The sequence below is a fragment of the Macaca fascicularis genome, chromosome 14 (assembly GCF_037993035.2).
Source record: "Macaca fascicularis isolate 582-1 chromosome 14, T2T-MFA8v1.1".
NCBI classification, from domain to species: domain Eukaryota; kingdom Metazoa; phylum Chordata; class Mammalia; order Primates; family Cercopithecidae; genus Macaca; species Macaca fascicularis.
This window is the reverse complement of record NC_088388.1, coordinates 69,023,765-69,036,034: the sequence shown is the minus strand read 5'-3', so window position 1 is coordinate 69,036,034 and position 12,270 is coordinate 69,023,765. Positions and strand designations below refer to the sequence as shown.

The window sequence follows — 12,270 nt, the reverse complement described above, 5'->3', positions numbered from 1 at the left end:
TGTAAATAAAATGTAAAACAGAGAATATTAGGAGGAGATTACCGCTTATAGTATAACATAATGTGTTTAAGCATGAATATTTTGTTAGTAGTGTAAAAACAAATATATTTTAAATGCTTATATTACAAGGCTTTAATGAAAAGACAATAATCAAGCACATAGAGAACATAGATCTGTCCCAGGAGGAGAGCTGTCCTTCCTGATGGGATAGGGAATGAGGAAGAGGAGTTGAGAGTTTGTATAATTGTAACTAACATTTTATGATGAAGAGAGGAGTTATAATAGACAATTTGAAGAGAGAGGTGAAGTTTAAGAGTAGAAATTCTAGGCCGGGCGTAGTGGCTCACGCCTGTAATCCCAGCACTTTGGAAGCCCAGCGAGGGCGGATCACGAGGTCAGGAGATCGAGACCATCCTGGCCAACACAGTGAAACCCCGTCTGTACTAAAAATACAAAAAAAAAAAAAATTAGCCAGGTGTGGTGGTGGGCACCTGCAGCCCCAGCTACTCAGGAGGCTGAGGCAGGAGAATGGCATGAACCTGGGAGGCAGAGCTTGCAGTGAGCCAAGATTGGGCTACTGTACTCCAGCCTGGGCGACAGAGCAAGAGACTGTCTCAAAAAAAAAAAAGACTAGAAATTCTGGAACTTAGCCAGAGAATTCAGAGCTGCATAAATTGTAGTGGCAACCTTTTCAGAATTGTAGTTTTCTCTTTATCATTGAGCTTCTCTGTCAGAAAAGCTGAATGTACTGATTGAAATGTAAGATTTTTCAGGCACAGAGGGAGCATGGTTATTGTGTCAGGTATCAAAGGAGTAACTAATGTGTTTTACCATGAACAAAAGTAAAAGAATGTGAATCATTAAGATGAAGTACTGGCTCTGAATAAAAGAAAGAAAGAAAGAAAAAGACATGACAATATGCTGGATAGAAAAATGAGAGATTTGTCAGGATATGAAATTGTAGGTAACATGTATATATGAGTAATGTCTAATACATAATTTTCCAAGGTAAAGTGCAAGTTTATGTTGCAGTTCTGTGAAGCTAATGTGAAACATGAATGAAAGCTTTTGTTCATGGAGGGAGACATGGCTATTGTCCTCATATTAACGCATAAAGAAAAGTTGGTATATTAGTGTATCCACCAAGACATAAAAATAAGATCCAGACACAAAAATATTTGTCTCTCTTACCTTTTTGTACCCTAATTATAAAATGTGATGTGCTTTTTTATTTCTTTACTTTTTTAATTATGAAAATTTAGATGTATGTGATTTTAAAACCAGGGATCTCATTCCTCAAGTTAAATTCTACACACTGTCAGAAAAAAAAAAATTCTAAGGAATTTGTTAGGTGACATATCAACACAGATACAAGGGGACAAAAATATTAAAATAAATGAAATGTATAGAAAAACAATGGTTTAGAAACTACATTGAGCAGTGGGTTTCTCTGGGAGAAATATAGAATAGGCTGTTTTTAGGCATTGATCAGCAGAAGGTAACTTATCTGGATGGTATTATGCAGAGGAGATTTTGCCTGATTGAATAAGCAACAATGAAAAAGTAACAAAATAATGGCTTCACATCAAGGACCTTCATAAGGGTATGGAGAGTTGATCGTGAGAATTAATGACAGATAGATACATGGTTAGAAAGATTGGCATATTTCTTAGTAAGCAAGGATAAGTGTTGAAATTAAAAAGCAAATCAAAACAAACAGACAAAAAAAACTTTGTCTTTATGTTTCTTTTTTTTTTTTTTTTTTTTTTTTGAGACGGAGTCTTGCTCTGTCACCCAGGCTGGAGTGCAGTGGCCGGATCTCAGCTCACTGCAAGCTCCTCTTCTCGGGTTCACGCCATTCTCCTGCCTCAGCCTCCCAAGTAGCTGGGACTACAGGCACCCGCCACTTCGCCCGGCTAGTTTTTTGTATTTTTTAGTAGAGACGGGGTTTCTCCATATTAGCCAGGATGGTCTCGATCTCCTGACCTCATGATCCGCCCGTCTCGGCCTCCCAAAGTGCTGGGATTACAGGCTTGAGCCACCGCGCCCGGCCGTGTCTTTATGTTTCTTAAGAGACTAAGGGAGTTAGATGGCATTTTGGGTTCACTTATAATTCTGACTCCATGATGCCTCTGAAAAAAATTTGGTACAGCCTACTGAAGGAAAAAAATCTATTGTCACCCAATATGAGTAAAAATAAATCTTCACCCTGGGTAATTTAGAGCTCTCCTGTCTTTTTGGAAAAATGGTCCTTTAATAGAACTCTCTCTAAAATACTTTGTATAAATATAAATTGGATCCACAGATGTTTACCTCTTGGTTGAATTAATAGCACACAAGGTAGCTAAGAGGTTAGATTGAAGGTTCCTATAGTGAAACATATAAAGCATTTCTAGTGTTTGAATCTTTTCCATGTAAGAGATTCTTTGACATTAGGATGGAAGAAATGCCCATCAAAGTCGACATCAGCTTTCTCTTAGTTATCAAGCAAACTTTGGAAAAAAGCTCCTTCATGTGGCTCTGTATTTTGCACAACGTGGTCACAAGCCACACTGGGGCTCTACCACAGCTAATGGAAAATATCACAGATAGTGATCAGCAAGTATGAAAAACTGGAGATGATGCAAATGACAGTTTTCCCGGAGAACAAAGCTGTTTCATCTCACACTGGAAAAAGAAAAGTATCTATGTATACCTATACATATTGTCTTGCCTTTAATTAAAATAGATTTGATGGGAAAAATTTGTCAAAAGTTGTTTCTCTCTCTCTCTCGCTCTGTGTGTGTGTGTGTGAGTGCGTGTGTGTGATGGGATGCTAATGGGATAGTTGTATTTAGGGAGGTAAGATTGTTTAGGAAGAACATAAAGAGCCAGGCAAAGAATAATTAGATCAGTCCAAAAAGTTCAGAAGTGTTTTCCATTCATGCACTCGGGAATATCAGAGAGCTAAACTGATAGGAAAGCTATTTACCAACGATTATATAATCATCTCAGTCCTAGATTACCCGGCAATCACCTAAACACAAGCTTAAGGCATTAGAAGGGGCAGGAGTTTAATTAATTGAATTAATTTTCTAATACAGAGATATTATTGGAGGAAACCATGTAATGTGCATAAATGCATAACTCATGTCTTTTCAAAAGGGAATCAAAAAAGAGAATAATATCAGAAAAAACTAAATTTTCTATTCAAATTTTGTACCCAGTTCAGAGCAACTTCACTCTCTTCTTCCACAAGGTTAGATGCCCATCTTGTCATAAATACATTTTACCCTACCCATTAAACCAAAGAACAATTAGATTTTATATAAGACATACAAGTATTGCAATAAGAAATAAATATCCATGCTGCTTTCATTTTTGTGATGACTGTGTACACAAAGCTTTATAATCAATGGGCTCTCCTTTGGGTGGAACACAGTGAAGACTGACTTGAGTGTAGCCTGAAGAGATCCTCTTCCAACTGATCCATTTGGATTAGCTGCATTTGCTGCCATCTTGTTTGCCTTGGGATTAACTTTAGGAAAAAATATAGCTGGTGGGATGTTGTTTTTTTATCCAGATGAAAATAATTCTCAGAAACAAAACTTCTTTTGAATCATGGATTGAGGAGAAGGCTAAAGATTGAATTCAGTATTATCAACTAGAAGAAGCCTTTGTTTTTCCTTATGATATAGGAAGTAGATGGAGGAGCTTTAAACAGGTATTTATGTGGTCAGGGGTCCCTGAAGGAGATGGACTTGAGTGGCCAGTAAGAGAAGGCTGTCACCAGTACAGCTTAACAATAGAACAGTTGAAACAAAAAGCAGATAAGAGAGTCAGAGCTAATAGATTATAGTGATGCCTGCTGTCCACTGAATAAATGAACCAAAACCTTCTTCACAAGCCCTGCACTGAAGAGCCTCAAATAGAGCTACGAAAAAGGAAGTTCATTTTAGCCACAAGAGGTTTACAATATTGGTTATATGGAGACAAAATTCTTGATGACAAGAAGGTGTTTCAAGGATAAGGGGATGGTTCCCTAGAAAATGTATGGAAAAGTATGCCTGTGATGCTAAAACAGATCAAACTTCAGAAGACGAGAAGAAAAATAGATAGCTGCTGTTAAAATGAAATTATCCTTTAAGTCTGCTTTATTACTTGAAAATTGTACATGTTGCTAAAGAATTATGCAATGAGCCTACTCTGGTTAAGATGTTCTTCTCCTCAAAGGTGCCCTAGTGCAATGATTTAAATATTTTTAATACCATTTTGAAATAGAGAAGCCATTCTGCACAAGCCTTTGAATTCCTGCCCCTCTTTACTACCTCTTCTTCCCCCTCAAAAGAAAAACATTTCACCCAAGTAAGTTAATGCTATTTTCTCTAGGATTTTTTTAATGCATACTCTGGTCGTCACCCGCAGATACGTTTCCCTCCTTGCCAGGAGCATCTGCATGTGGTACTTCTCTTTTCCCTCAGTTGACATTTCTTATATGATATTCTAGATATTATAGAACCCAATTTGTCAAATTCAATATAAGCTCAAGTTTTGTTACCTGTTTTAATAGTGCACATTTTGTCAGATCAAATAAAGATCAATGGATGTTCTATATATAAAAAGGAAATATATAAAAATTGTTTATTCTTTTTAACAAATAACATCATGAATTAAATTCCATTGAACAAATACATTTATCTTTACAATGTTTTCTAGAACATTTGAAATATTGTGTTTGTTTGTTTGATGCTTTCAGATTTATTTTACTAAAGAATTTGTAATCACCTTATATATTTTTAAAAGATTACTTATTGATATATTAATATGACAAAATGTTTCAAGATAAATAAAATGTATTATGATTTAAGCTATTATTTATTGATATATTAATATGACAAAATGTTTCAAGATAAATAAAATGTATTACGATTTAAGCTATTATTCTCTTTTAGGCTATTGTTCTATCGAGTACAATTTTGTCAGTACAACATTTTCAGGTCTAAACTTTGATAAGATTTTATTCATATATCAAGTTTCAGTCATTTCCATCTGACTTGTTTACCATTTGACATATAATCAATTTTATTTTGTATTTGTTTATCTCTAAACCTATTGCAAAACCAAACTGACATTTTTCAACTGATAAATGCACAGAAATACAGACACAACACTATTATGAGGAGATCTTTGTCTATTGAATAGTGTGTGTATTGTATGCTTTTGTGTTGAAATAGAGACAAAATGGGACAGAGAAAGATTAAGAGAGAGAGGCTCTTAGGAGGTATTCCTGGATCTATTTAACCAGTACAGGAGTATGCTTGACAAAATGCCCTTAAAGCCATATTTAATTTCTGAATATATACATTTCTATAAATCTAGGCGAGAACAGATAGCAGAAGAGAGAAAACAAAAAAGCTAACTAAACCAGAAGGCTTTCTAAAGCAGCTGTAAGTCAACATGCTCAAGCTCAATGGCACAGTCTTCATGCCTTCAGTGCTGATGCTGATTGAGATCCCTGGCTTGGAGTCTGTGCAGTTCTGGATTGGAATTCCTTTCTGCGCCATGTACATCATTGCTGTGTTTGGGAATTCCCTGCTCTTGGTCATCATCAAAGCTGAGCGCAGCCTTCATGAGCCCATGTATGTCTTCCTGGCAATGCTTGGAGCAACAGACATTGCTCTCAGTACTTGCATCCTACCCAAAATGCTAGGAATATTCTGGTTTCATCCGCCACAAATATACTTTGATGCCTGTCTCTTGCAGATGTGGTTCATCCACTCATTTCAGTGCATTGACTGTTATGTGGCAATCTGTGATCCTCTGAGACATGCAGTCATTTTTACCCACCAATTTCTCACTCAGATCGGGGTTGGGGTGACACTCAGAGCAGCCCTGTTTGCAGCTCCATGTGTCATTCTCCTTAAGTGTTGGCTGAAATTCTACAGGACCACTGTGGTCTTACATTCATATTGTGAGCACATGGCCATCGTGAAGCTGGCAGCAGATGATGTTTGAATCAATAAGATGGATGGCCTGTTTGTGGCTTTCAGTATACTTGGACTTGATGTAATCTTCATCACACTCTCCTACATTTGAATATTTATAACTGTTTTCAGTCTGCCTCAAAAGGAAGCGAGGTTCAAGGCCTTTAACACCTGTATTGTCCACATTTGTGTCTTCCTTGTGTTTCATCTCCTGGGTTTCTTTTCCTTCTTTACACACAGGTTTGGGTTCCATATTCCATCCTATATTCATATTCTTCTGTCCAACATTTACCTACTTGTCCCACCTTTGCTCAATCCTATTGTTTATGGAGTAAAGACCAAACAAATTCGAGATGGAGTGTCCAAGATCTTCTGCTCTAAAAATCCTTCCTGATTTCTCATTTATCTCATTTTAAATAACAAAAAGTCACTTTGAAGCAGCCTCTATCTTGATGAGAATCTGTGCTTTCTTAAGTTCATTGTGTGCTGAAATAGCTTTACTTTTGCATTTGAAACAGTAAGACTTTGACTCCTACTTAAACAATTTCACTTGTTTTGGTTACAAAATTGATTGAAGCACACAGAGCTAATAACATTTAATCAATAGATGACACGAAGGCACAAATTATAAAGATCTTTTTATAATTTAATTAACTCTCAATAACAGATATTTTTAAAAAGCAACACTGAATGTTAATATTTTAATCTCTGTTTAAAAAATTTATTACATTGTCACCACTGCATAAAAAATTTAGTCTAATTATTATAATTCTAATAAATATGAACTAAATCATTTGTACTATTTTTATGATCACACTAATCTATACTAATCACTATATTAATATGCTAATGTATAAAGTTGCAGGTTTGCATTTAAGACAGTAAGCCTCGGATTTTTAGTTAAATGGATTCAGTAGTTATTAATGCTACTGAATCAGTACTCAGTCAATAGACGTCATAAAAAAACAGAAATCATGAAGATTGTTTGTAGTCCAATTACTCAACATATTTCTTCAATTATTCAGTGTAAAAATTGTCTTTAAAATATCTCAATGAATCTTAAAAAAAGCTTAAATTATCTTAATAATACCTCAATGAATCTTAAAAAACACCTCAAATTTAAGTGTTATTCTCTTAAAATATTAAGTACACGAAGTTAAAAATATTAAGTGCATGAAGTTCTTTAACACCAGAATATACATAGTGTCAAAGCTGATAATTCTAATAACAATGAACCAACTCTTCTCTTAGAATTTTGATTGTCATTATCATCATCATTACCACTCGAGTCTATTTTGTGTCTTATGATAATGTGCACACTAGAAGGCACCAAATGTTTAAATATGCATTGGAATGCATTATTACTGACTTTATATTTAGGACTGATTGTGATTTCCAGAAATCTGAGTACATATATAGTACAAATTATTCCCACTGACTCTACACCTAGTTTGTTCTATTGTTAGCATTGTACATTAGGATGGCATATTTTTTACAATTAATAAACTAATATTCATATGTTATAATTAACTAAAGTCTACAGTGTTTTTCATATATTCTTAATTTTTATCTAATTTCCCTTTTCCCCAAGGTTTTATTCAGGATGCCTCATTACATTTAGTTGTCATGTCTGCTCAGGCTCCTTTTGGCTGTGAAAATTTTTGAGACTTTCCTTAATTCTGATGGCCTTGATATTATTCAGGTATTTTGTATTATGCCCTCCTACTGGAATTTATCTGATGTCATTCTTAGAATTAGAGTTTGCTTATGTGATTTTGGAAGTAAGAGTTAAAGTGCCATTTGGATCACATTATATCAACGGTATCTATCATCAACATAATTTATCACGGTGTGTGTTGACCTTGATTACTTGGCTGAAATAATGCTTCGAGGTTTCTTCATTTTAAACTTATTTTAAAACATTCCCATACTGTACTCTTTAAAGTAACTATATGCAATCCACATTTAAGGAGTGTAGTTATATATTTCTTATTTATAAAGATGGGAATAGCTACATAATTTAATAAATAACTTAGAATTCTTCTACATGGGAGATTTTATCTTCTTTTGATTAATTTATTCAATTATTTATTTATATTAGTATGGATTTAGGGATACTTATACTATACTTTGGATTATAATCCAAAGTTGTTTTGTTACTTATTATCAAGTTATTTCAGTTTGGTCATTGGTATATTTTACATTTGGCTTCTGTTCCTCTTTAGCCTACTCATTGTGTGTGCAGGTGTGTATGTTTGTGTGTGTGTGTATGTGTGTGAATACACATATATATGTATATATATGTGTGTATATGTATATACACATATATGTGTGTGTATATGTGTATTTATAATATATATGTATGTATGTGAGTGTTTTAGCTCCTCTTATATGGAACTAAAAGATGCTCCAAGATCATCTTAGGTATTTCCTGTGTCAGTATGAGAATTGTTTCTCCAAAAACTTTTATTTATTTATTGGTGAATCATAATAGGAACCAGTATTTGAGTCCCAGGTATGTTTGTTCCGACTTAAATGTCTGTCTTTCAGGTTCTCTCAGCAGGCAGAGCAAGGAATTGTATATGGGTATGCTAACTCAGGTATATACACATATGTATAAATATTCTAAATATTCTTTTATGTAACCATTCGGACCTAAATTAAGCTAATCTTGAATTCCTACTAATGTGTGCAACTTTGTTTTATTCCTACATAGATTTTTCTAGCCTCTTCTCCTTGCTTATCTATAAATTCTCACTCTAATAGTGGAAAGCCTGGCTTCAACCATCTGTCATGCATTTACTGCATTGGTAATTTCTAGAACATACGTAAAGCAGTATCAGAATTGATGATGTTTGCTTTGTGGGAAATAACTTTATCAAGTAAGTACAGTGTTTACACACTGTTCCTTTGGCCCTTATTTTTACACACCACTCATTTCCCAAGTTACTTATGTCAGTAGGTTTTCCCACAACCCCCCTCAGTGAGATTGTTTCATATATCTATTATACAGTTAGATTATTTTGTTACCATATGCATTCTTTCTATAACTCCCCTACCTTCTGATTATTTTTAATTTGCATATAATAAGGTTAACTCTATGCTGTAAAGTTCTTTTGTGTGTGTGTGTGTTTTACAAATGCATAATGCCATGGTAAGTATCACATGGTATACTTCATGATGTATGGACAAAGATAGTTGTGTTTCTTCCTTCCAAATCTGTATACCTTTTATTTCCTTTCCTTTTATTATTGCACTAGCTAGGAACCACAGTACGATGTTGATCAGGAGTGGTGAGAGGGAGAAATATTGCCTTGTTTCAGATCTTAGGGGAAAAGCATTTAGTGTTTCATCCTTTAGTGTAATGTTAACTATAAGGTTGTTCTGTAGGGTTTTTTTACAAAGTGGAAGATTTATTTGTTTATTTCTTTTCTTTTTTTTTTTTATGTTGTAACAATTTTATTTTCATTTTAAAAAAAGGAGTCTCTTGATTTAATCAGGGCCTTGGGGTCATAGGGGGATTAGTCACTGTCACAGTCATGGTGATGCCTTTATTCAGGGAAAACTTTAATATTCTTTGTCTTCTTCAAAAACAGCTGCCGGAAAACTTCAAATTAAGGAATGTTCATCTAAAACACCTTTACTGAAACTTGATTCCTTGGGCCAGAGGAAGGTCTTTACTGTAGTTGATAGTACAAGTAGACCTTCTCATGTAGTGTTTCCAGGCATCACTGCCAGACTCACTGCCACCACAAGTGTGCTTTTCTCCTCCAAAGGCACCTCCAATCTCAGCCCCACTTGTTGGAATGTTGACATTTACAATGCCACAGTCTGATCCTTTAGGTCTAAGCCAGCGGAAGATTCTGCTCAGATCTTTGGTAAAGACGCTACTTGAAAGTCCCTGTTTTACTTCATTATTCCATGCAAAGACTTCTTCTTCATTCTTGAATTTAAAGACATAGAGAATCGGGGCAAAAGTCTCTGTGTGTGCAATGGACACATCGTGGGCAAGACCTGTCACAATTGTCGGTTCTACATAATTTCCAGGGCGATCCATAACCTTGCCCCCATAGACCACTGTGCCACCTTCTTTCTTTGCTTCTTCCACTGCTCCAAGAAACATGCTCACTGCCTGCTTGGTGTGGAGTGGCCCATAGAGAACATTAGAGTCCCATGGGTTCCCAACTCGGATCTGTGCATAGGCCTTTTTAAGTCTGTTTACAACCTCATCATGGATACTTTCATGTACAAACAGTCGCCTTGCAGTGGTACACCTCTGGCCAGCAGTTCCCACCGCAGCAAAGAGAGCTGATGGAACAACTAAGCTGAGGTCTGCATCTTCAAAGGCAATAATGGCATTGTTTCCTCCAAGTTCCAACAAACTTCTCCCAAACCTCTCCTGCACCATCAGGGCCACCTGTTTTCCCACCTGAGTGCTCCCAGTGAAGGACAGTAGGTTCACTCGTTCATCTTTGGCCATTGCTGTGCCAATATCTGCTCCACCACAAGTCAAGGAACAAATCGCACCAGGCAGCTTGTTGTCCTCCAGAACCTTGGCTATTATCTTTGTGACAGCCACACTAATGAGGGAAGTGGTTGGAGCTCCTTTCCAGAGGCAGACATTTCCACAGATCACGGCAATGGCATTGTTCCAGCCATACACTGCCACAGGGAAATTGAATGCCGTGATGATTCCAACCAGGCCTACAGGATTCCACTGCTCAATCAGCGCATGGCCAGGTCTTTCAGAAGGCAAGATAGGTCCTCCAATCATCCGTGATAAACCAACAGCATAGTCACAGATATCCACATACTCCTGAACTTCACCCACACCTTCCACTAAGATTTTCCCCATCTCCAAAGACACCAAGCTTCCTAGTACTTGGATCTTCTCCCGCAAGGCATCGCCAATCTGTCTTACAATTTCTCCTCGTTTTGGAGCAGGAATATCTGCCCAGATTTTCCATGCTTCTTTTGCTTTCTTTACAGTTTCTTCATAGTCTGCCACACTGGCCTGTCGGACTCTTGCTATTGGCTCATTGTTAGCAGGGCAATAGGTCGTAATAACCTCTCCCCGGCCTCCCCAGCTTCCATTATACACGCCCTCGTTTTCCTCGCGGAGCCCCAGCTCTTTCAGCCACGCATACTGGGGTTGATTGATGAGGAGAGTGGACATGAAGGCGGCAGGCCTGCTCCAAGGTCCGGGGAGCTTGCTGGTCTTTGCAGCGTGCACACACAGCACGCGGGGTAGGCGCCACATACTGAGCTCAGAATTCGGAAGGTTATTTGTTTATTTCATAAATGGGTGCTAGGTTTTGCAAATTCTATTGCTCCATTAATTGATATGAGCACCTATTGATGTGATGAATGACATTAATTGATTTTCAAATATTAAACTTGTCCTAAACACTTGGAATAAATTCCATGGACATAATACAATATTGTTTTTATAAATTGTAGGATTTGATTGCTTAACATTTTGTTGGGGCTTTATGCATCTACATTCGTGAGACTCATTTGTCTAAGTTTTCATTCTCTTAATGTTTTTCATTTGGCTTTGGTACTAGGATGATGCTGGCCTCATATAATGAATTAAGAAATATTCCCTTGGGAGGCCGAGGCGGGCGGATCACAAGCTCAGGAGATCGAGACCACGGTGAAACCCCGTCTCTACTAAAAATACAAAAAAAAAAAAAAATTAGCCGGGCGCAGTGGCGGGCGCCTGTAGTCCCAGCTACTCAGGAGGCTGGGGCAGGAGAATGGCGTGAACCCAGGAGGCGGAGCTTGCAGTGACCCGAGATCGCGTCACTGCACTCCAGCTTGGGCGACAGAGCGAGACTCCGTCTCAAAAAAAAAAAAAAAAAAAAAAAAAGAAAAAGAAAAAAGAAATATTCCCTATGCTTCTATTTTCTGGAAGAGATTAGAGGAACTGGTATCATTTCTTTAAATGTCTTCTAGAATTTGCCAGTGAAATCTGTTGTTTTTTGTTTTAGAAATTTATTTTATTTTATTTATTTTTGAGACGGAGTCCCGCTCTGTTGTCCAGGCTGGAGTGCAGTGGCACAATCTCGGCTCACTGCAAGCACCACCTCCCAGGTTCACGCTGTTCTCCTGCTTCAGCCTCCCGAGTAGTTGGGACTACAGGTACCCGCCACCACGCCTGGCTAATTTTTTGTGTTTTTAGTAGAGACGGAGTTTCACTGTGTTAGCCAGGATGGTCTTGATCTCCTGACCTCGTAATCCACCCACCTCAGCCTCCCAAAGTGCTGGGATTACAGGCATGAGCCACCGTGCCCGGCCAGAAATT

General features: G+C 37.1%; 3 pseudogenes; 2 read left to right on the top strand and 1 right to left on the bottom strand.

The window, feature by feature from the left end:
• Window positions 1-3,562: 3,562 nt before the first annotated feature.
• LOC102115400 (palmitoyltransferase ZDHHC6 pseudogene) lies at window positions 3,563-4,218 on the top strand (annotated as a pseudogene).
• A 1,218-nt stretch (window positions 4,219-5,436) lies between these two features.
• On the top strand, window positions 5,437-6,357 carry LOC102123441 (olfactory receptor 52A5-like; annotated as a pseudogene).
• Window positions 6,358-9,375: 3,018 nt separating this feature from the next.
• On the bottom strand, window positions 9,376-11,244 carry LOC102115022 (alpha-aminoadipic semialdehyde dehydrogenase pseudogene; annotated as a pseudogene).
• Window positions 11,245-12,270: the final 1,026 nt, after the last annotated feature.